Below are 26,092 nucleotides of genomic sequence, written 5' to 3' on the forward strand. Positions count from 1 at the left end.
TCAAGCCCTGGTCTGAGAAGACCCCACATGCCATGGAGCAACTAAGCCCGTGTGCCACAACTACTGAGCCTACACTCTAGAGCCCACGAGCCACAACTACTGAGCCTGCGCTCTAGAGCCCGAGTGCCACAACTACTGAACCCACGTGCCACAACTACTGGATCCCACACACCTAGAGCCCGTGCTCCGCAACAAGAGAAGCCACCACAATGAGAAGCCTGCGCACTGCAACAAAGAGTAGCCCCTGCTCACCACAACTAGAGAAAGCCCACGCACAGCAACAAAGACCCAACGCAGCCAAAAATAAATACGTAAATAAATTTTAAAAATTTATAATGGAAAATTCAAACATATTAAAAAGCAAAGGGAATAGTATACTAAATTCCCACCCATCACCCAGCTTCAATGGTTATCAACGCGTGGTTAGTCTCGTTTCTTCTGTTCTCCCTCTCATCTACTCCTTTTCCCCTCTATCTGCTCTACCTCATGTTATTTTGAAACAAATTCCAGAAGTCATAATATTTAAATTATGAATGTTTAAGTATGAATCTGTATAAGGACTCTTTACTGAAAAACATAACCACAATACCATTATCACACCTACAATATTTAATAATTCCTTAATCTCAACAAATATGCAGCCAGTGTTCAGATATGCCTGATTGTATTATAATATTTTTTAGTTGGTTTGTTGAAATTAAGACTCTGTACAAGTTCTACACATTGTAATTAGTTATATGTCTTTTAAGTCGCTTTTCATCTATAGACTCTCCATCACTCTTCTTTCACCTTTATTAGTTGAAGAAACTCAGTTGTTTGTTATGTAGTGTTTCCCATAATCTGGATTTTGCTGATTTTATCCTCATGGTGTCATTGAACATGTTCATTTGAACTCTGTATTTCCTGAAAATTGGTAGATAGACCTAGAGGCTTGGTCATTTTTTTTTTTTTCCTTCTTAAAACAGCTTTTGTAGGTTGTGTTGTGTACTTCCTATGTGCACCATTTTGGAGGCACACGATGTCTGGTTGTCTTTTTTCTGATATTAAAATTGATCAATGAGTTCAGCTTGATTTATCCATTATAAAGCTCCCCATCAGCTTCCTACTTAACAAGTTTAGTGCTCATTGATGATTATTTCATTAGGATTGAAATATGGCGAGATTCTTTTTCTATTATTTCTTCTTCACTTAGCTGGAATTATTCCACAAAGAAAAACTTTTCCATATCAACTATTTTTACTATCTTGTGTTAGTTAGGACAGAAAAGGCAGAAGAAATTGTTGATTCTTTCCCTTTATTACAGTTTTCAGAATAATGAGCCATAGGTAATTTTAAACCATCAGGAAATGAATACAAGAGTGATTTAGCCCATGGATTCAGAGTGGGGGATATATCTTTAAGGAAATTTGGATGATTTCTGTCTTTGAAAGAAGCCTGTTCTAGGGGACCTGTAAGGTCTGTTTGAGCTCAAAATTTTTCTTATTCGTGAAAAACATTTATGCTTTATTTCTTAATTTTGTAAAGAATTAGTTAATATATTCTAATGTTGTTTAGAGTGTAAGACATTCCTTTAACATATAGCATAATTTATTTGCCAAATAATTGGCAATAATTTTGTGGGTTTATCTCAAAGTACTGGAGAGTTAGCTGATATTTTTGGGGGGACTACTTCATTATCTTTAAAATTTTTTATGTAAAAAATTTAAGCTTTTTTTTTTTTTTTTTTTTTTTTTTGCGGTATGTGGGCCTCTCACTGTTGTGGCCTCTCCCGTTGCGGAGCACAGCCTCCGGACGCGCAGGCTCAGCAGCCATGGCTCACGGGACCAGCCGCTCCGCGGCATGTGGGATCTTCTCGGACTGGGGCACGAACCCGCGTCCCCTGCATCGGCAGGCGGACTCTCAACCACTGCGCCACCAGGGAAGCCCTCAGCTATATTTTTAAACTTTAAATATTAAGCAAAGAAAAATTGCAAGGAGAGTGCAGAGAACTACTGTTTGCCCTTTACCCTACTCACCAATTCTATCATTTTTCTACACTTTTTCATATTCTCTCTTATTCCCTCTGTTTGTATACACACACACATGCACATGTATGGTGTATGTGTATGTATGGTGTTGTCTTTATACATAGATATGTCTATATCTCTCTATCCACATATGTACACAGGTGTTATATATATTATTTATTTTTCCTAAACCATTTGAGGGTAGGTTTCATGCCTCATGCCCCTTAATATTTCTGTGCATATTTCCTAAGAACAAAAAGATTCTCTTACATAATCACAGTTCAGTTATCAATTCAGAAAATCTATCATTAATAAAATATTTTTATTCAACCTACAGCCCACATTTCAATTTCATCAGTTGTCCCAATTAGGTCCTTTAGAGAATTTTTCCCCTCTAATACAGAATCCAGTCCAAAGTCACTTACTGCATTTAGTCACTGTGCCTCTTAATCTGTTACCATCTAGAACACTTCCTTAGCCTTTCTTGCTCTGTCATGACACTGACATTTTTGAGGAATCCAGGTCAATTTCATTCATTTTTTCCTGCCATAACCATATACATTACTCAGTTCTCATCATAAATAACAGAAATTGCCTATGGCTGACTGAGCAGGAAAGGAATTTATTAAAAAGGTATTGGGGAGCTCCTTGACATATCTCAATAAATACATTTTATTTTGCATATATATATATATATATATATATATATCAAACCATATTGTTTACACACACAAAATAGTGATATTTATTGAGCACTTCTAATGTGCCACTGTCCCTATTACACTATAAGTATTGTCTTACCCAAAACATGACCCTATAAGATACTCTTTCAAATAGTCCTGAGTCCCATTTTGAAAATAAGACGATTGTGGATTACGGAGGTTAAGTGGCTTGCCCAAGGTCACACAACTAATACGGGGCTGAGTGTTCAAAGTCAAGTTGTGTCTGACACTAAAGTCCATCCCTCTTCAGTTCCACAGTTTTATATGGCAGCATTACTTGAACATTTTCCCGTAAGATATTTTCTAGAAAATAAATGATCTGTGATAACCTGAAATATTAAGTATTGTTTCAGTAGATATTATATAATAAGAGGTACATGCTGAAAAACATTCACACTTTTGTATAGCTTTTTTCCATCTTTAAAAATGCTTCACAGACATGACCTAATGCTAGAGTTACTGGCCAGAAAATCCTCGGCGTGCACATCAAAATGTACCCACTTGGGGGCACCCACAATGCAGCTTTTCTGCCTGTTCTCCTGCCCAGAAGCTTTAAGCCCTGCAGACCTGGAGTTGAGCTAGCTGATGAGCTCAGGCTGCTCTACAGGACTCAGACAGCAGGATCTCATGTCTCAAGGAAGTGCCTCCTGTATCTCCAAGTGGGGAGAATATCTTCCTTAGCCTGTTGCCTGAACAATACATTGTTATGTGTTATTTAAAACATTAATAATTAGTGCATTTGCTACAGGCCAAATGTACTAGATACGTTATTAGGATTTAACGACCAAGACCTAAAAATAATTGCTGATTAAAAATGATATATTTGTCCAAAGGGGTTTTTGGATTTATGCTATGCCAACATTAGGCACATAATAATTAACAGGGGTAAACATAAACAGCAGGGGTAAAAATGTGTCCTAAAATCAAGCTAAATGTTTCAAACTGATTTTGCATGTGTGTTCACCTGAGGCATGCTCTCTGGTGATCTCTAGAGCATGGAGGGCTTCTACAGGTGTTACTGCTAATATAATCTCTAGGTCAGTCATTTGGTCTTCAGCTGTATCAGATAGTAGAGATGCTCCTGAAATACACTGTCAAAGATGTCATTGACCCAGATGTAGTTGCCAAGACTGCCTAGAAAGGGGTTATTATTCTAGAACATAAGGAGAGAAGATATGGAAAACGAGATTCTACTGGACGTGGCTATCACAGTGTCTTTTATACCCACCACCTCTGCTAAAGAGGCAGATGAAGGTGGCTATGTTTCGTACCATATAAATCTGCCTTGCACTAGAGGGGGCCAAAATATCGACTGGAGAGCAGCTTGCAGGGTGATCTGGCTCAAAAAGCGCTACTCAAAGAGGGACAAACTGGACCAATCATGTGCTCGCTTGCAGGAATCTAATTTGGGAAACTGAAACACGAAGTGGGTAACAGTAGGAACTGATGTGGAAGGAGTATAGAGCGGGGTACAGTGTAGAATAGAGGCCAAGAGCAAAGCCAAGTATGAGGAAGCTAAGCTGTGAAAAAGATGAGAATAATTAAGTGGAAGCTGTGAGAAGGAGAAGACAGAGAAGAGAAATCCAGTCATTTGCGGGAGGAGTAGCAAGAAGTTTGAGGAGAAGCAGAGACAGGGAGAGGCTGAGCCATGTGGAAATGGAGCACTTTAGAGGAGAGTCATGGGTCTTGTTCCCGAGGGTCCTTGGGAACAGTCTGGTCCCTGTTTCTGGTCCAGTCTGGTCCCTGTTCCTTGACTGCCATGAGATCCTGGCTCCATCCTGAGTCTTATAATAAACAGCCGTTAATTGTGCAAACTTGAGTGAATATCTGTCTCTCTCTAACCAAACTAACGAGAATAGGGGTAATGGGAGAGAAAAATATTACTGCTTCCAGAGTCCGTTTTGAAAAAGTGTGGTAAAATATACATAAAATCTACCCCTTTAATCATTTTTAAGTACACGGTTCAGAAGCATGAAGCACATTCATGTTGTTGTGCAACCATAAACACTGCCCATCTCCAAAACTTGTTCATCATCCTGAACTCTGTACCCATTAAACAATAACTCCCCCTGTCCCCTCGTGCAGCCCCTGGCAACTACTATTCTACCTCTGTCTGTATGAATTTGTGCAGAGTCCCTTTTGAATGAATAATACTGGTAGTAAATGGTTATTATTTATAATTTATATAAATTATATTTATATTAGTTAGGATTCATTTAAAATATTGGTATCAGATTGTTAAGATATTACTTATATTATTGGTATTAAATAGTTAAGTATATATATTTAATATATTTGTTATAATAATACATGTATACCTATTATTTATGGTTAAGATATTTATTTTATTTAAACGGCTAAGATATTATTTATCTGGACAAAACCACTGCCCAGAGTTTTGGGGGAGCTGGAGTTATCCCAAATAGCCTGGAATGTTTAGACTATTGATTGTGTGCAGTCAATTAACTGCATAAGGAATACAAATCACACAGGAAAGTGTCTGGGATGTTGAGCAATGTCTTTAGCCATGTTCTAGCAAAGGGGTTGGTATGTTTCGAGGAACACTCCTTGATGTATGAAGCAAAATGACCCTCCTTGGGAGGGGAAGACTGAGATCTGGGAGGAAAGGAGGCCAAGGAAATTGTGGGTTAAAGTCGGCCATCTCTATACGGCTAGAATAGAATTATTATACCAATTTGATTCCTGAAGACTACTTTGGAGACATCCTTCTAAGAGGCTTCAAGGTGTCATAGACTATATATTTTGCCAGTGGTTGTCCTGGCCCCTCAACAGTGTGGGTCTATGAGGAGATGAGAGTAAGCTTAAGCTTTTAGGGAACAAGGGTTTGGGGGGACCGACCTGACCAGTTTCTGAGGAAGCTGGCCCAGAAGTCCAAATCACAAAATGCAAATTAAGGTATCAGATAAGGGGAGCTGGGATCCTGCAGCTAGATTCCCTGAGCAGTAGCTATGCTGATGATACTCAATGGCTGATGTCATTTTGGTTCTCATGAAAACAGGATCCTAGACAGCATGGCGGGGGGGGGGGATCAGGACATGGTCCAAATCCTGGGAAAAATAGATTGACCAGAACTAGGTAGACTGATAGAGTCCCAGCCAGACAAACACATTCAAGGCAGTGCTGGACCAGTGAATAAACCAGAACTGGTGTCAATAGCCTCTTCCTTCAAACTGAATATCTATGACAGGGATTCATGTAGAAGGCTGCTGTTCCTCCCTTCCAGGTAAGACTGATGAAAGGAGAGAGAAGCAGAACCTAATTATAGTTATGTTTGGTTCTCTTTAGCATAACGACAGGGTGGGACTGAGCCAGAAGGTTGAACATGTCAACTGCCCATATCTGGGCTTGAGCACACAAAACAGAGAGTGTGACAATCAGCGTCTTGCTCGGGAGTCTAGAGGAGTTCCATGGTTTTACTGATTGATCCCCTCTTTCAGACCATCCAAGTAAGGCTAAGCAGGCATTGTCCTGAGAACGTGCAAATTCCCTACTTCGTAGACCAGCAACCAAACTCCGGACATAGAACGAATGTGTCTGATCAAGGCACTCATGCTGAAAGCTGACCTGGAAGATGGTGTTGTGGCACTGGCCACTGGGATTCCATGTTATTCTGCATACTTTGTCCATCCCTGTTACACGGCATTCAGATCCTCCTTTAGTGGATCTTGTTAACCGAGCTGCTAAGAGCCTTGTCAGCAGACAGCCTTCAGTTGCCAGCCCCTTCATGAATGACCTAACAAAGGAGAAACAGCCATGCCTGAGGTCACCCTTTCTGAGACAGCCCATATCCAATGATTGACCAATGGGGAATATAAAGACACTGACATCTTGGCCCAACTTGAGGCAACTCTGAAGGGCTATTCTAGCTCCGGCACTTCCCCCAGAGTCACCTGAGGCAGCTTGATTTCTCCCTTTGCCCAGTTTTACTTCTGTCCCTGCTCTGGTCTGAATGTTTGTGTCTCCCCAGAGTTCATATGTTGAAATCCTAACCACAAAGGTGACAGTATTGGGCTTCCCTGGTGGCGCAGTGGTTGAGAGCCCGCTTGCCGATGCGGGGGACGCGGGTTCGTGCCCCGGTCCGGGAGGATCCCGCGTGCCGCGGAGCTGCTGGGCCCATGAGCCATGGCCGCTGAGCCTGCGTGTCCGGCGCCTGTGCTCTGCAACGGGAGAGGCCACAACAGTGAGAGGCCCGCGTCCCGCAAAAAAAAAAAAAAAAAAAAAAAAAAAAAAAGTGATAGTATTAGTAGGTGGGGCCTTTGAGAGGTGACTAGATCATGAAGATGGAGCCCTCATGAAGGGGACTGGTGCTCTTACAGGGAGATTCCACAGGGCTCCCTAGCCCCTTCTGTCATGTGAGGGCACAGTAAGAAGGCTCTGGCTATGAACCAGGAAGAGGCTTCTCACCAGAAAACGTGACCATGCTGGTGCCTAGATCTTGGAATTCCAGTCTCCAGAACTGTGAGACATAAATTTCTTTTGTTTATAAGCTACCCATCTGGTGGTGCTTTATTATAGCAGCCCGAACAGACTAAGATAGCCCCCTTCCTTCCTCAGGTGCTCGTCTCAAGGGTATTCCTTTGTAAACCTCCTTGCCACGGGCCTCAGTTTACATGTTGCTGCTCATTCTTAGTTCTTGTTCTCAAGTGCCTGTACTGGTGACTTGTCTTATGCCCCAGTCATCACACTGGGGGCTGGTCCTGTTCTGATTTGTTCTCTATGCAGTTGCTGTTGCCATTTGCTTTCCATTAATTTCAGGACATTGAGCAACACTGGCTAAATGCCAGTAGTGTTCCTCAGCTGCGCACAGCCAGAAATGTTTCCAAATATTTCCAATCCCCCAAGCTTGTTGTGCCACTCTACTTGAAAACCACCCTGTCTGCACACCTTCCTAGGGTGCCGGACTTCGTGCTGAACGCACAGTGGAACCTCGTTGTCCGAGGGCAGAGCATGCCTCACCAATTCCCTGTTTGTTGCTGTGCCCTGTTCTGTTCATCCGTTAGGATCGCTGAATGGCCACTCATTCAGTAGGTCCATCTGTTGGGGCCAGGGGAGACCGAGACAAGGGAAATGAGGCCCAGCGCTAAGAATAGGTCCACACAACAGCATCGTTAGATGTAACTATTGTTAATAAGAATAGTGACCACTTAATCACGACTTACTATGTGCTTCCATACATTAATGAGCTCACTTAATTTTCATAACAACCCTATGAGATAGATGCTATCATTCCTCCATTTTATAGGTAGGGAAATTGAGGTAAAACACAATTAAGTTACTTGCCCAAATTGAGATTCCACCACAGGAAAAAAATCCCATCACTTAACTTCTCCCCTTAACATTTTTTCTTTTCAGTGTTAAATAGACTTCAACAGAGTCCCGAGTGGTGCAAAGGGCCATCACTATCATCTTACAACAGATTAGTTGCTGAAAAATGGAAGGGAAACCAAATATTTGTTGGATAAGTCTCATTTTCCAAAGAATTATATTGATTTCATCCTTGAATCTGAGTTTTCATTGATTCAGAGCTTCCCAGCAGTGAAGTTGGTCTGTGTGAGATCCTGATCTCTTGCCCTCAGACTGGCTAGTTGGCAGTAACCTCTCCCATTCACTCCAGTGGAATGTGCAAATATTATCATGTCTACGGGTGCCTTGATGTGACACTGGTAGTGAAAGCACAGCAAATTAATGGGTATTTCAAGTTTTCTTGCTCTTGCCTTCTTTGTTGAATACTTCAATACTAAATGTGCTGGGTAAGTTTGCGGCTTAAAGGAGCTTTTTTTCCCTCTTTTTATTATCTCAATTTAGACCATCTGAAGTTTTAATTTTCTGAAATTAGATTTTTTCCTGGCTTGGAAGAAGGCAAGGTTTCAGTATTTAAGAGACACAGAGGAGTGAGATACCAGTAGAATAGAGTTTTGGGATATTACATTAGAAGATGTTGAGTTCATTGAGATTAAAAGAACACACAGGTGGGGGGAGAGATAAATTAGGAGTTTGGGATTAACATATACACACTACTACATGTAAAACAGATAAACAACAAGGGCCTACTGGAAGCACAGAGAACCATATTCAACATCTTGTAATAACCTATAGTGGAAAAGAATCTGAAAATATATATAACTGAATATATGTATAACTGAATCCCTTTGCTGTACACCTGAAACTAACACAACATTGTAATTTAACTATACTTCAATTTTAAAAAATGGTTAAAATGTTAAAAAAAAAAGCACATTGAAACTGGAAGTAAACTTCAATACGGTGCTGCACGAGAGGGTGATCTTGAAGGTAAGTGACTCACAGAGCACACAGGAATTTGCAAAAATCCAGATTACATAAACTCTATCTTAGCCAAGAACTGAAAGCAATCAACCAAAGAATTATTTATGCAAAGATCTATACAAATGTTCTTCCAATAAAGACTTATCTGCATTTGAGAAGGTCTTAAGTATTTCTCCTCAAAGCCCTCTCCACATATCCCAGGTAGTTAGAACAGGGCTTCTCAAACTTGCTGTCCCTTAGAATCAAGTGAGGAGATTTTTAAAACTCTTGCGGCACAGGCTGTACCCTATACCAATTAAATCAGAATCTCTGGGCCTGAGACGTAGGCATCAGTCTTTTAAAAAATTTCTCAAGTCATCTGAACATTTGAGAACATTGTTTAGAGCAGTGGCTTTCAAACTTGAGCTGCACTAGGATCACCTAGAGAGCTTGTTAAACCACAGCTCGCTGGTTCTCACCCCCAGAGTATCTGATTCAGTAGGTCTGGGGTGGGGCCTGAGAATCAGTAGATCTAGCCATCTTCCCAATGGTGCCAATGCTGCTGGTCCAGGGAACCACATTTTGAGAGCCACTGATTTGGAGAATTATTTACATATTCATTAATGCCATCTGAAGACACGTAAGTCATAAATTTTTTTGCTGGGCAGCTTAAGTAGATGCAACATCCTTGGAAAGGAATCTAACCACAGTTGTGAGCTCACTGCACACACTGGTTCTTTGGCAGGGCTACATTCATGCCCATCTGTTAGGCTGGCAGCATGCCCACAGAGAATGTGCTATGCCAATTTCAGCAGGGCATAGGTGCTAACCAAACACGGTTGTGTAGGGATGGTTTTCAGCACACAGCAAGCGCTGTTTCTTGGGCCAGGCAATCCTGCTGTTTGCAAACAGCTCCAGTCTGGGGCCTCATGCTTCCTTACATCTGTAGGTGCTTGAGGACATGATTAAAAAAATAATCAACAAATGGTTGATTATATTTCTCCCTCAATCTGCCTTAGTGTTGTAATTTGGCATGTAGAGAAGCACTCTCCCTTCGGTGAGCTGGAAGCCATTCCTAAGTACTTTACATATGTAATGCTTGAAAACAGCAAGATTTGGATGAACTGCATGTATTTGTTTGTAAATGTCATCATTGGTTTTTTTTTTTTTGCTTTCTTTATTTAAAATTTTCTTTATCTTAATTTTAAAATTTATTTCTCTTTATCTTTTTTCTTTGTTTTTAAATAAAGGTTTTCACTCTGTTTCTGAGCTAGGCTTTTTTCCCTTTTATCTCCAGTTTTCTGAAGTCTCTGATTTGACTTTTAAAGTATGGAAGTGTCTTATTAAAAAGTTAAACTGGGAGTGGGGGAGTTTCTGCTGCAGAATTCCAATTACATTATAAATCGATTACATTGATTATAAATCAAAGTGTATTTATTATTTCATTTGTCCCACGATCAAACCTGGGCTTTGAAGAGATCTTTGAACATTTTTAGATTAAAACATTAGTTTTCAGATTAAGAATTCCTTGAGCACTTTAAAATAAATACAAAGTGAAACAATGAAAAAAGAAATTCATTCATTTATAAGAAAGAAACCCACTGATTTCTGCAAAATCTTTTAAGAAATCATACAGATTATGCTGGGATTATACAAGGGAAACTAGGGCTGGGAGAATGAAGGGGCAAGGAAAAATGAGAAGAGACAGCCCTCTTTCTTTACCATGGTTTGGATTTTTTTTTTTCTTTTTTTTTTTTGCGGTACGCGGGCCTCTCACTGTTGTGGCCTCTCCCGTTGCGGAGCACAGGTTCCGGACGCGCAGGCTCAGTGGCCATGGCTCACGGGCCTAGCCGCTCCGCAGCATGTGGGATCTTCCCAGACGAGGGCATGAACCCGTGTCCCATGCATCGGCAGGCGGACTCTCAACCACTGCGGCACCAGGGAAGCCCTATGGTTTGGATGTTATATTTGATTAAGTGGGCTAGAAAGAGCAGTCAGGATCTGAAGCATTATGTACCCCAAATTCCAGGGAAAGGAACCTCTGGCCATGAGACCTAAAGCAAGGCAGAATAATGAATTGTGACTATGGAAAATCATTTTTATCAACTGTTCCTACCTAATTTAATGAGGAAATTGGATTTAGAAATGATAGGCCCCTATTAGTCTCTAAAGCCCTTGGAAGGGTCTAGACGTTTCCTTCAGAATTTCCACTGAAGTCTCCATTGACCATCCCTCCAACTTCTGTATACAAGTACTTCCTTTCAAGGGCAAGTTTTGAAGTTAAATTAAGGGAAAAAAGCCTTATTATAATTAAATGTTATCTTCTTCACTAGTAATTATTTTTCAAGAAAAATTTTTTATTCCTTTGTACTTTCAAGATTGGATTTGTGGCTAAACTCAAATAGGATTTGGGGAATGTGCCTACGGATGCATCTAGCTTGTACAACATCTTTCCTCTGAGAAAGTATGATCCAAGAGAGAAGTACACAGCTTAGAAATGAGCAAAAATCTTGGGCAGACAATCTGTTCAGAAGTTGAGAATCATCTGCACACAGGAGGTTTTGAATAGGAAGTCAGCACATTCGGTATACTTTTCACACACTCTCAGTTGGGATGTTATGCACTTCAGAGACTAAATTACTATTCCATTGCAACCTTAGGGAAACATTCTCTTGGAACAATTTCTAATTATCTGAATAAATCCACTTCTGTATAGAGAAAGGAAGAAATGGAAAAAGCCAAATATATCAAACATCTGAAACATCAATTTAAAACATTTTATGTAATATTCAAGCAAAACTTTTAAAATTTCAAAAGGTAAAAATTATTTTATAGTAAAGTTGCAAAGTCTAAAGGCCAATTGGTGGCTTTTTGAAAACATCTTTACTGAGGTATAATTGACGTACAATAAACTGCAGATATTTAAAGTGTATACTCTGGTAGGTTTTGACATATGTATACACCTGAATGCAACACCACCTTCAAGACAGTGAACACATCCATCATGCTCCAAAGTTCCCTTGATGTCCTTTGTAATCCCTCCCTGCCCACCCTCACCCCCTCCCCTCAAGCAACCACTGATCTGCCTTTCTGTCACTACTGATTAGTTTGTATTTTCTGGAGTTTTATATAAATGGAACCAAACAGTGTGTGCTCATTTTTGTCTGAATTCTTTCACTCAGCATAATTATTGAGAGTCTTTCTCAGCTGGTGGCTTTTTATTCCTGATTTCAAATAGTCTTTAGGTCAAGTGAGATTTAGCTTTGCATTAGGATGACATAGGCTCTGTCCAATAGAAGGCCAATCAATTGGAATTGTAAGTTGGAATCCGTGTAGCCAAGGAATTAGCAGGCAGTCACATTTACTTATAATGTCAGAGTCCATCTCAGTTGGTTTTGGGTTGTGAGTAAAGGAGACATTTTCTGGTTAACTTACAGAAAGGAGGAATTACTGGAGAGATAGGGATTGGCTTATGGAAAAAAAGGAAAATGTGAACCACCAGGACCCTGTAGTGCCATTTCAAGCCATATTGAAGCCTGAGGCAGAAGAAAAAATCAGTAACACTGATCCTATCTTTAAGATTTTGGTATTTTGTTCATCATGGAAATTTGCATGAATTTTGATTTTTTAAAAATATTGCATTAAATTATTATTTATATTGACTACTGAGTTTTTTGGAGCACCTCTTAAATTTTGTGCTCCAGGTCAGTGCCTCACTTACTTCACCCCCTCACCCTAATCCTGGCCCAGGCTCTGTCTGGATGAAAAACTGGGGCAGCTCTGGGTTCTAAGTAGGAGGCCAGTTTCTTTGAGGCATGGCGGAAGTGTAGGTCAGCCCTCACTGCTTTGCTCACTGCTTTTTCAAGGTTCAAATTCCAGGAGGCAAGACCCTGATTGGCCCAAATTGGGTCACAGCATGTATCTAGTCACTCCAGTCTCAAATACGAGTCATTTTATTATTATTATTTAAACAGTTTTTTCATTTTAAATAAACTTTATTTTTTGGAGCAGTTTTGTGTTCATAGCAAAATTATGAGTTCCAATATTACCCATTCCCCTTCTCCCCCGCTCCACACTCATAGCCTCCTTCACTATCAGTACCCTGCACCAAAGTAGAAATTTGTTACATTGACACTACATTGCATTATCATCTAAAGTCCATAGTTTACATCAGGGCTCATTCTTCGTGGTGTACATTCCATGGGTTTGGACAAATGTATAATGGCATGTATCCACCATTACAGTATCATACAGAGCAGTTTCACTGCCCTAAGAATCCCAAGAGTCATTTTAGACTTCCTCCTTCTAGCTAATTATTCTCATCTTTAGTGATACTCCTTCCTGAATATAATCTTTGTTTGTTCATTCTTTTCCTTATCACAACCTCAGAACTGTGAAAGAATAAATTTCTCCTGTTTTAAATTATAGTAAGTGCCCTACATATGAACCTTCACATGGGGAACTTTCAAAGATGCGAACGTGCATCTGGTTCCAGCAAGGAATCAGAACCTGTGTCATGAATGTCAAGCATGAGTGAAATTGCAGCTTGCCCTCCGTCTCCTATTGTTGATGATCCTTCAGCTCTACCATCTCCCACCTCCTCTCCCTCCTCCAGTCAGTAGGTCTTCTTGCCTGTTCACTCGATGCCAGCCCCTGTATGCCAGCTGTTGTACTGTACTACTGCACTTTTCAAGGTACTGTACTGTAAGATTAAAAATGTTTTATTTTTTGTGTTTGTTTTTTATGTATTATTTGTATGAAAAGTATTATAAACCTATTACAGCCGACTGTGTTTGTTGGGCACCTAAGCTAACTTTGTTGGACTTAACGAATAATGGACTAACGAATGTGCTCTCGGAACGGAACTCGTCCATACATAGGAGACTTACTGCACCCAGTTTGTGCTAATTTGTTATAGCAGCCCTGATAAGCTAATACACCACTTCACTCCCACTAGGATGGTTATGATAAAAAAGATAGACAGTAAGAAGTGTGGAATTGTGGAGAAATTGGAACCCTCGTATATTGCTGGTGGGAATGTAAAATGGTGCAGTCACTTTGGAAGACAGTTGGACAATTCCTCAAAAGGTAAACAGAGTTACCATGAAACCCAGCAATTCAACTTCTAAATATATATCCAAGAGAAATGAGAACTTATGCCCAGATAAAAATACTAGTGCTTATAGAGGCATTCTTAATAATGCCAAAAAGTGGGAACAACCCAGATGTCCATAAACAAAATGAGACGTATCCACACACTGGAATATTATTTGGCAATGAAAAGGAATAAAGTACTGACCCATGCTACAAAATGGATGAACCTTGAACACGTTATGCTAAATGAAAGAATCACAAAAGACCGTATACTGTAGGATTCCTTAATGTGAAATGTCCAGAATAGGCAAATCTGTGGAGGTAGAAAATAGATTAGTGGTTGCTTAGGGCTGGGGGTGGGGCATGGGGAGTGACTGCTAATGGACATGGTATTTCATTTGGGGGCTGATGAAATATCCTAAAATTAGACAGTGATGATGGTTGTACAACTTTGTGACTATACTAAAAATCACTGAAGTGTACCCTTTAAATGGGTGAATTTTATGAGATGTGAATTATATCCCAATAAAGCTGTGAAAAAGGAATCCATTCTTCTGTGAATGCTTTTTATTTTAGCTGTGCTGAACTCCCTTTGCTGTTTCCCACCTCTGAGATCTTATACATAGTGTGCCTGGAATGTTCTCCCCAGTTTTGCTACCGGTAAATCCTGATTTATTCCCAAAACCCAGTTTGCACATCCCCTCTTCTGGGAAGCCTCAGTCCTCCCAGGAAAGTAAGCACTTTTCCGGGCTGCCTCTTTTTTTTAACTGAGATATAATTGACATATAATATTATATTAGTTTCAGGTGTATAACATAATGTTTTGATATTTGTATATGTTGTGAAGTGCTCGCAATACGTCTAGTTACATCTGTCACCACACATTGATGAGAAAATGAGAACTTTTTAGATCTACTTTCTTAGTAACTTTCAAATAAACAGTACAGTATTATTAGCTATAGTTACCACGCTGTACATTGCATCCCCAGGACTTACTGATCTTATAACTGGAAGTTTGTACCTTTTGACCCCATTCACTGATTTCGCCACCCCCCACCCCTGCCTCTGGCACTCTGGCAACCACCAATCTATTCTCTGTAGTATCTATAAGTTTTTTTAAAAAAATTCCACATATAAGTGAGCTCATACTGTATTTATCTGACTTATTTTACTTAGCATGACGCCCTCAAAGTCTTGCCTCAATTTGGTATTTGGGGAACAGTTGCACGTTTCTCCCTGTATCGCCATTCTTTGTCTGCCTTTTGCTTTGGTTTCGCCTGTGGATCGAGAAGACGAGGAACATATCTTACCACGTTGGCATCTACCCTCAGTGCTCGTCACTGTGCCCGGCACATAGCAGGCACTCAGGGAGTGCTTGCTAAATCTAACTGAATAATCTGAAAGCAGATGGAACCAAGCTCAAGAGTAAACAGCAAAGAAAGGATTACATAAGGTTGTGGTCGTGAACAGCATTTCCTAATTAAACTAAGAATTTGGTAATAATTTGGTGTTTGAGGTGCCTATGGTTATAAAAGCTCTCAAATTTATCCTTTTATCATCCTAGCTGTACTTCCAAAAGCCAGCTAGCTTTTAAGCTTTCATTCTTTCTTTTCTCCTACTCTCTTTCCTTCCCTCCCTCCCTCCCTTCCTGCCTTCCATTTTATCCCTGAGTCAACATATGCTTGTTTTTTCCTATTAAAAATTAAAAAAACTCTCCATTTTGAAATAATTTCAGGCTTACAAAAAGGACTGCACACGTCAAAGAACTTTCATATGCCCTTCATGCAGCTTCTCAAATGTTATCTTACAAAACCACAGTACAGTGATCAAAACCAGGAAATCAATATTTATCAAATACTATTCACTAACCTACTGGCCTTATTCAAATTTTGCCAATTGTCCCATTAATGTTCCTTTTCTGGTCCAGGATCCAATACAGGATCAGAGTCATGCCTTTTCAATCTCTTCCAATCTGGGACAGTTTCTCAGTCTTTCAATGACCTTGATACTTTTACAGAGTACAGGGCAATTGTTTTGAAGAATGTCCCTTCATCTTACAAATGCATAGCAGATACTTTTTGTAGAAGCTGTGCTAGTCTCTGGGGTGCCTGAGTCTAGGTTCAGTCTTTGCCCCCAGGAAGCTGGTCTTACAGTGAAGAGGCGCAGAGATGTACAAATTAACAGGTAATTACAATCTAGTGTAATTACACTACAGTGCTATAATAGAGGTAAACTCTGAGCATGAAGAAGGTATTAGAAGTGGCAATTGGCTATATCTTGGGGGTCCTGGAAAGACTTCTTGCAAGAGAATACCTCATCCAACAGCGGAAGGATGGGGAGGTGATCAGGGCAGAAGGTGGGGGCCACAGACAGAGGACCGTTCCAGGCAAAATTTAACCCATCAAGTATAGCAGAACACTGCAGTCATTTTAAGGAATAGCCTAAATACTCATAAAAACCTTTATAATCAGGACCACATTTGAACATGTTGAAGAAATCTGCTTTGACCTTTTCTGTCTTGTCAGAATTCATTAAAAAACCCTTGACATTCTGACATTCATCTCTGTACTTTGGCAACTGCAGAAGTTCTGATGAGAAAATTGACTTTAAGAAGCACAATGAATGGGAAGCTAAAGAAAAAAAATTTATGGAGGTGAATTAATACAAGTAAATTCTGAAGTACATGAGCCTCTGAAGAGAATGATTAAGGATGGTATAAAGGGAAATTAATTTATTGGAGGGACTCTGGCCCTGGTCATTGTCAAGAAGCAATCACATAAATGTCACGATCAAGTCAGACAAAATCATGCAATTGTGTAACCTTTTTGTATCTTGTACCACCCAACAGGAATAGTCCCCACTGGAACACAGAGTTATAATAGGTTTGTGTTAAGAGATAGCTGGCCAGACTCATTTAAAGATGGGCACCTGTATGTTGACTTGTGAACCAGAGCCTAGTCTATCATCACTCAGGGTCAAGTGTTTTTGGTTAGGAACGTTTGAATAAGATTCTTGGCTGTGAGTTAAACACATTATTTAAGGATGGAGCTATAGGTAAACTGTGCGTTCAGAACAGACCTCCTCTTCTTCTCCTCCGCCTCTTCCTCTTTGTTATTATTTTTTGTTCTCTACTTTCCCTTATGGTAACAGCCTTTCCCCTACCTTACTCCACCTGCCAAAACTTGACCAATCATAATTTCTTCATCTCTTTGGCCACTGTGATTGGCTTGAAGAGTGGGAATAATACTTCACCATGGCTAATCAGAGCCTTTGGTTGGGATATTTCAGATAGGATCTAGAAAGAGAAGTCTCATTCATCTCTAGTGGTGGAGTTAAACAGGCAGGAGTCTGGAAGTTATAATTAGAAAAATGCAAATGATTCTGACTAGATTCAGGTTAAAAAAAAATCTGGTCAAAAAAGAATGCCATTAGAAATATAAAAAGAGTGTTTTGTCTGGTGTCATTGTGATGTGAATTTTTACATATAAGTTGTGTTTTAAACATTTAATGATTATTCTTCTGAATGCTCATATTACCCTGTCTTTGGTCAGTGGAAACCTTTCAAGTTGGCTCCTGAGAACTGTTGATGCAACTCTAACTCTATAGCTTCCTCACTTTCAGTTGTGATATGTAGACTCATCCTGTACATTTCCTGTTCCAATCAGGAGACAGCTATTTCCCCAAGGATCTTTGGTCTGTTCAGTGGAAAACAATATTTGGAGTCCACAACCTCTTCCCCTTTGTAAGATTCTAGGGAACTAACTTATATTGAAAACTGTTACAGGGAAATTAGCATTTATATTGCCTTTTCCATTTGAACTGTACCTCAAGATATCAACAGTTCATAAGGGGAAGTTTTTCTGTTCTGTGTTTTGTTTTTCAATAGAAGTATTTCAACTAACAAAAGAAGATGGACTGGTATCATTAGAATATCACTATTTTCCATTCCGTTTTGAATTAATGGACCTGGGCAATGATCACCAATGGCTGCTAGCATCTCAAAAAGAGAGACAGCTAGATGTTATGTACTTCTTGATGGAATTAGACTACACCAACAGTGAAGTAATCTTGCCACAAAACAGTTGAGTCCATTCAAGTGTCTCACTATCACTACCAATTTATAGAAAATATAAGGGACAGAGGAATATGTTACACTGTACCACAGACATTCAAACAGCAAAAATCCAACCTTACGAAGCCTATATGACCAAAACCTGACTTCTTCAACAACAACAAAAACATTTCCAAAAGGTGGGGTGAGAAGAAAGAGGGAGAGAGGGGGAAAGAGAGAGAGAAAGAGAAAGAGAAAGAGAAAGAGAAAGAGAAAGAGAGAGGGAGAGAGAGAAAGAGAAAGAGAGAAGTATGGAAAGGAGGAGTAAACTACAGATTAAAATGTACTTGAGGCATATCAACCAATTTTAACACTTACTGAATATTGACTATTGGATATTGATTGTAATTGGTTATTTGGAAATTGACCCAAACAAACTGGAAACATTTATAAAGCAATTGGGGAAATTTGAACACTCACTGGAGAATTCTGATACTAGGACAATATTTTCTACATATTATTAGGTTGATGAGGGCATTATGGATCTGGTTTTACAAAGAGTTCTTTTCTTCAGAGATTCTATGCAGGAAGTAATACGATATCTGAGAATTTTCCTCTAAATAACCTGTGGGGAGTGCAGGGTGGTGATGTAGCTGAAACAAAACTGATGAGCTCAGTGATGGGTACACTGGGATTCATTATATCATTCTACTTTGTATCTGCTTGAAGATTTCTATAATAAGACTTTGTTTTTAACTGAAAAGACAATCTACCACCTGGGAAGAGATATTTAATGCCTAGAACTTAAAAAAACAAATATATAAGAAGAAGTTATTAATATCAATAAGAAAAAGGCCAAAATTCCAACTTAAAAATTGGGCAAAGGATATGAATAGGCAGTTTACAGAACAAACTCTAATGATTCTGAAACACATTAAGAGATGCTCAGCTTTACCACTAATCAAAAGAATGAAAATTAAAATCACATTGAGATATCTTTGCACAACTATTAGTTTGGCAAACATTAAAATGCTAGATGATACCACATGCTGGAAACTTTGTGGAGAAATGGGAACTGTCCCTTGCCTTCGTAGGAATTAAAATTTTTATATCCACTTTGGAGACCAACTAGGTAATAGTAAGTCTGAAAATCTGCACATCTCCCAGAAATGAAAAATTACAAGACACTTGCCTTCTTCACCTTCTGTAAAGATGGGATGCAAGTGTCTGATCCAGTCTGCCAAACAGATACATCAGCTCCAAACTTTGAATCTGAAAATGACGTTAAAAAGTAGGGACCAACAGAATGGCCATCATCAAAAAATCTACTAACAATAAATGCTGGAGAGGGTGTGGAGAAAAGGGAACCCTCTTGCACTGTTGGTGGGAATGTAAATTGATACAGCCACTATGGAGAACAGTATGGAGGTTCCTTAAAAAACTACAAACAGAACTACCATATGACCCAGCAATCCCACTACTGGGCATATACTCTGAGAAAACCATTATTCAAAGAGTCATGTGGGCTTCCCTGGTGGCACAGTTGTTGAGAATCTGCCTGCTAATGCAGGGGACATGGGTTCGAGCCCTGTTCTGGGAGGATCCCACATGCCACGGAGCAACTAGGCCCGTGAGCCACAACTACTGAGCCTGCGCGTCTGGAGCCTGTGCTCCGCAACAAGAGAGGCTGCAATAGTGAGAGGCCCGCGCACTGCGATGAAGAGTGGCCCCCGCTTGCCACAACTAGAGAAAGCCCTCGCACAGAAACGAAGACCCGTCACAGCAAAAATAAATAAATTAATTAATAAACTCCTACCCCCAACATCTTCTTTAAAAAAAAAAAAAAAAAGAGTCATGTACCACAATGTTCACTGCAGCTCTATTTACAATAGCCAGGACATGGAAGCAACCTAAGTGTCCATCAACAGATGAATGGATAAAGAAGATGTGGCACATATATACAATGGAATATTACTCAGCCATAAAAAGAAACGAAATTGAGTTATTTGTACTGAGGTGGATGGACGTAGAGTCTGTCATACAGAGTGAAGTAAGTCAGAAAGAGAAAAACAAATACCGTATGCTAACACATATATATGGAATCTAAAAACCAAAAAAAAATGGTCATGAAGAACCTAGGGGCAAGACGGGAATAAAGGCGCAGACCTACTAGAGAATGGACTTGAGGATACGGGGAGGGGGAAGGGTAAGCTGTGACAAAGTGAGAGAGTGGCATGGACATATATATACTATCAAATGTAAAATAGATAGCTAGTGGGAAGCAGCTGCATAGCACAAGGAGATCAGCTTGGTGCTTTGTGACCACCTAGAGGGGTGGGATAGGGAGGGTGGGAGGGAGGGAGACGCAAGAGGGAAGAGATATGGGGATATATGTGTATGAATAACTGATTCACTTTGTTATAAAGCAGAAACTAACACACCATTGTAAAGCAATTATACTCCAATGAGGATGTTAAAAAAAAAAAAAATGGGTGTGGGCTTCCCTGGTGCCGCAGTGGTTGAGAGTCCGCCTGCCGATGCAGGGGACACGGGTTCGTGCCCTGGTCCGGGAAGATCCCACATGCCGCGGAGCGGCTAGGCCCGTAAGCCATGGCCGCTGAGCCTGCGCGTCCGGAGCCTGTGTTCCACAACAGAAGAGGCCACAACAGTGAGAGGCCCGTGTACCACAAGAAAAAAAAAAAAAAAAGGTGAATTATATAGTATGTGAATTATATTTCAAAAAAGCTTTTTTATCAAAAAAAAAAAAAAAAAGTAGGGACCAAGCGGAACCCCTGTCGTGAAGGTGGCAGCAGAGACAGCACCTCTGTACAATTTCTGGAGTCGGCAATGAGTACAGTCCTAGAAATAGCACAAGCATCGAGCAGGTGTCATTTGGAAATAAAAGGGGCAGTACCTGTGCCTTTAAGCAGAGCAGCATTGTCCTTATTAGATCAATTCCATGGTGTGATGTTAGGTAGTTTATCTTCAGGTTGGTTCTCAAGCCCTTCCTGAGATTCTGTAAGCTATCTGACATTCTTTGAAAAATTATTTTTCTTGTTTAAATGACCCATAATGGCTTTCTGTTGCTTATAACTAAGACTCTTGACTGATGTGGAAAGCAATTTGGCAATGTCTATTAAAACTGAGGCTATGTATATACCCTACAACTCAGCAACTCCACTGCTGCATATATACTTTAGAGCAACATTGTCCAGTAGAAATTTCTACGATGATGACTGTGCCCTCCAATATGCTAGCCACTAGCCATGTGTGGCTACTCAGCACTTGAAATGTGGCTAGTGTGACTGTGGAATTAAAATTAAATTGTATGTGATTAATTCTAATTAATTTAATTAATTAATTTAAATTTAAGTATCCATATGACTACACAGTGGCTAGTGGCTCTGTATCACCACTCTATGTAAAGTTAAAGGAACACAGAAATATTCTTTACTGATTTAAAAATGTAGTAAAATTTAAAAAAACACAGAAGGGAAGACTTCACGCTAAATTCAGGAGTGTGTTCCCCCTGGTAAGAGAGGAGAGAGACTTGGAGGTCTTCCACGATACACATTCTAAGAGCTGTTAAAGCTTGGGTAAGTATCACTAATTTGTTTTATTGTTAGAATTTTTATCCATATCTAGGTATTTCATATATCAAATATGAAATATTAAAATATTTTAAAATTCTATAAATATATACCTTTTATACATTGAGTAACTGGCTAGCCTGCCTCTTCAGCCTCCTTTCATTCCAATGATCCTAAGGGATTCTCTGTCCTCCTCTTCTTCCATAATAATGGAGCTGTGGCTAGGGTGAGACTTCCCATTTCCCAGTCCCCCTTGCAGCCACTGGGTGTGGGACTAAACTCTTGCCAATGGAAGGTGGGCAGAAGTGAGGTGAGCAACTTGCCTCTCACAGATTCCTGGCTCTGGACTTCCTGGTGGCTGGAATGGCAACAACCAATAGGGCCTTGGCAGCCACATGTGGCAGAGGGAGAGCTGTCATCAGCCACAGTCTCCAAACAGAGCCGTGCACCCACCTGTGACTGTTACCTGAGAGAGAAATCAACTTCCTTATTTCTTAAGCTTTTTTGTTGTTGAGTTTCATTATGGCAGCTCCTTTAGATCTGTAATCATCTTTTTTTCCACTTCTTATGTTCCAAATTATTTTTCTGGTACCCGCATTGTTCATGGTGTTTATTACTATATTTATTAATTAAGGGATTAGGAGTAAGTATAAAATAATAGTAATTTTCACTCGTATTTAGGAAATAAAGAAAATACTGTTAAGTTTTCGTAACTGCCAGATAGAGGATAGTGAATTGAAGATTATACAAACAACATTTTCACAGCAGTTATAATTTACTAAGAATTTCATATCTGGCCCATGTGGGCCTGCCTCTAGTTCCAACCTCTCATTCCCAGATTAAGAAACCACGGCCCACATAAAAAAGAATGAAATAATGCCATTTGCAGCAACATGGATGGACCTAGAGATTATCATACTAAACAAAGTAAGTCAGACAGAGAAAGATAAATATCATGATATCAGTTTTATGTGGAATCTAAAGATGATACAAATGAATTTATTTATAAAACAGAAACAGACTTACAGACATAGAAAACAAACTTATGGTTACCAAAGGGGAAAGGAGGGGGAGGGATAAATTAGGAGTTTGGGCTTAACAGATACACACTACTACATATAAAGTAGATAAACAACAAGGACTTACTGTATAGCACAGGGAACAGTATCTTGTAATAAGATCTTGTTCAGTACCTTGTAATAACCTATAATGGAGAAGAATTTGAAAATGAAAAAAAATATTTATAGTATATTTGAATCACTTTGTTGTACACCAGAAACTAACACAACATTGTAAATCAACTATACTTCAATTAAAAAAAGAGAAAGAAACCACAGCCCAAAGTTATTGTACTTGGCTAAGTTTACACCGTGAATTAGTGGCAGAGCCTCCTGGTTTATTCCTACTTCATTCCTCACCTCCTACCACTGCCTCCCTTGCTTGGAAGGGAGCTTAGAGATAATTTGGTTGATGTATGATGCTTGAATTCTGCCCACAGTAATTTATTGAAACATCAGGAAAAGATACACACGCTCCTGGGAATTTATAATTATGGGCCACTCTGAATGTTCACTTACGCACATTATTGTTGGAATAAACTTCTCGGAGCTAGTTAGAAGTTTTGAGACACAGTAATGAGTCTGATTATAAATTCTGGTACAGTGACTCAAAGGCATGAGTGCTCTTCTTCACCCTGGAAGATGAGCATTTACTTTCCATAAGACAATGCCTCTCCAACTTCTCCTTTGCAGCTCCCCAGTGACCAAGCTCTCTGTGTGAGGGGACAAGGTGAGAGAAGGGTTCTGGGTGTAAAATCTAAAGCTCCTGCCTCATGAGCAAAATATCTTTGAAGGGTTGTACTTTACTTTGAAAATTCTTGCTGATTTTTGCATGCTACTCTACAACATGGCCTTACTTCTTTTAACATAAAAAGAATCTTTTAAGTCATCAGTTAAATTTCTGAAGTCTCCATTCAAAATCTTTGTGGAAAGTTGATGCCTTATTGGTCCTGTGTCTGGATACACTTCCTCAGGTCCACAAGGGTACAAGTTTCCCTTTTTTTTTTTTTTGGCCGCACGCTGTGTGGGATCTTAGTTCCCCTACCAGGGATCGAACCTGTGCTCCCTGCAGTGGAAGCACAGAGTCTTAACCACTGGATCACTAGGGAAGTCCCCAAGTTTCCCATTTTTATACTCATAGTTAAGATATTTGGCATGAGAGTAACTTAATGCTCTTCATTTCAGAGCATCACTTCTCCTTCACTCCCCTGAGATTCAGGTTAAAGTTGCTTAGAATTAAAATCTTCCTGCAGGGGATGTTTAAAAACTGGGACTAACTAGATTCCCATGAGAGCCTAGAAGCTTAGTTTTGGAGGGGGCTGGGGGAGGAGGAGGTCACTTACACTTTGGGGAGAATATGAACAATAGAACAGAAGTCTTAAAGGGATGCTAGAGATGATTTAACACACAGCGTCAATTCACGGATAAAACAGCAGAAGTCCAGAGAGATTATGGTTCTTGCCTCAAATTACAAAGCTGGCCAAATATTAACATTGACTTTTTCCTTGATTAATAGTTAGTTGGGATATCTTTTGCCCACATTCTAAAATACTACCAGCTATAGAATGCATAGTGGTCACCGGATGCTTCCCAAATTACCAAGAAGTTGTGGAACACTTATAGTTTCCTAACTCTTCAAGGTGGTTAGTACGATTGAGATAGACATTTTGGTAGATGATTTTAGAATCCTTCTGCATTTGAAATGTTATTTAAAAGCCACGTCATTTTAAGCCATGTTCAGCAACAATACCAAATAGCATTCCTAAATCATAAAAAGAAATCAATTATTTAAGTAGAAATAACATGCAATGCCATAATGCAAAGGTCTAGAGCAGGGCTTGGCAAACATTTTCTGTAAAAGGCCAGATAGTAAATATTTTAGGCTTTGCAGGTCATATAGTCTCCGTTAAAACTACTCAACAATGCCATTGCAGTGTGAAAGCAGTCATAAACAATATGCAAAGGAATGAGTGGGACTATGTTCCAATAAAACATTATTTACAAAACCAGGCAGTATGCTGAATTTGGCCTTCAGGCTGTAGCTTGCAGACCCCTGCCCTAGAGTCCTATATTTTATAGGCTTTAAGTGGTGTGTGTATATAAAGTCACCCAGAATGCTTGCTCTAAAAATGCTAATAATCTTTTGTTTGGTTAGTTTTATTTATTTTTAAAATAGCTCCTACATATTTTAATATGTTGAATGTAAATCTAAGTGACAGGATACTTCCAGAGATGTGAGTGTCCTGGCAAGAGCAGCTCAGTTACCTCATCCGTAAAATGGCTTATTGTATCATCCTTATTTAGTTGCTTTTTCTGAACCATCTGGCTCAGGAATGATAGTTGGATGCACAAAAGATACAAAGGGCATATCATTTATCTCGAGATGAATTTGTTCTATCTATCTGCTTCTTTATTTTGCTTCTCAAGAATGCCAAGTTTCTACACCAGCCTCTTGTGTGGCCCACTGAGAGTCATCGCAGCTTCTTTATCTGAACGCAAGGAAGGGTGCTTACCCACCTCGCATGGGTGTGGCAAGGAAAGCTCTCCGGCTCTGCCAAATGCCATCTCTCTAGCACTTAACGCTACTGCAGCCGGACCTATCCACACACTTTAATTGTTGCAGACAGATGATTGCCAGGCCCCATGGTCTTCTGGCTTTCCATCCAACAACCTGAGAAGGGAGGTAAAAAGGAAAGAAAACTAACAAAACAGAAAAGGAAAGACAACAAAAGGTAAGGCTAATGGCTGAGTGGATAATGGCAGGCAACATCTTTTGCTACCATGAAAAGTATTAAGCCAATGTGTTTGCTGATTTCATTTTGTTGGTGGTCACTTTGCGTTCATTCTGAACATCCAGCAGTTAGCTAAGTAAACACACATGACTGATGAAAGAAGAAAGGGAACTATTTTTACGGGGGCCATTAAACTTTAACTACCATCTGGCAGGGAATGATTAGAGAAGGTCAAAATTAAGGCAGTCAACCCAAACGCTGTGTGAATACCTCAGGGAATTAACATGGATAAAGACACTGAACTTGTGGTTAAATAAAGAGACAGACATAAGAGGGAAGTGGTGAACACATCCTTTATGGCTTTGGACCTCATGGTCACGTTCATTGCCAGAGGAGCTCAAAGAGGGGAGAAATAACAAGGAGACCACGAGAAAATCTGAAACACCTGGAAATAATCAGATGTTCTGCACAAATCTTAAAAAAGAAAGTTAAAGAACTACACAGGACCACCTCATTTGGGCTTCCTCCCTGCCCAGGAAGGGAATGTTTATAGG

At 39.8% G+C, this 26,092-nt stretch overlaps 1 long non-coding RNA gene across 1 annotated transcript; it reads right to left on the reverse strand.

Moving 5' to 3' along the window:
• Window positions 1-15,357: 15,357 nt before the first annotated feature.
• Window positions 15,358-25,470, reverse strand: LOC125965077 (uncharacterized). Its single transcript, XR_007478576.1, has 3 exons — window positions 25,324-25,470; window positions 22,895-22,952; window positions 15,358-15,384 (listed from the first exon to the last, which is right to left on the reverse strand). It is a non-coding gene; the product is annotated as an uncharacterized LOC125965077 (long non-coding RNA).
• Window positions 25,471-26,092: the final 622 nt, after the last annotated feature.

Source organism: Orcinus orca, chromosome 7 (genome assembly GCF_937001465.1).
Source record: "Orcinus orca chromosome 7, mOrcOrc1.1, whole genome shotgun sequence".
NCBI lineage: Eukaryota > Metazoa > Chordata > Mammalia > Artiodactyla > Delphinidae > Orcinus > Orcinus orca.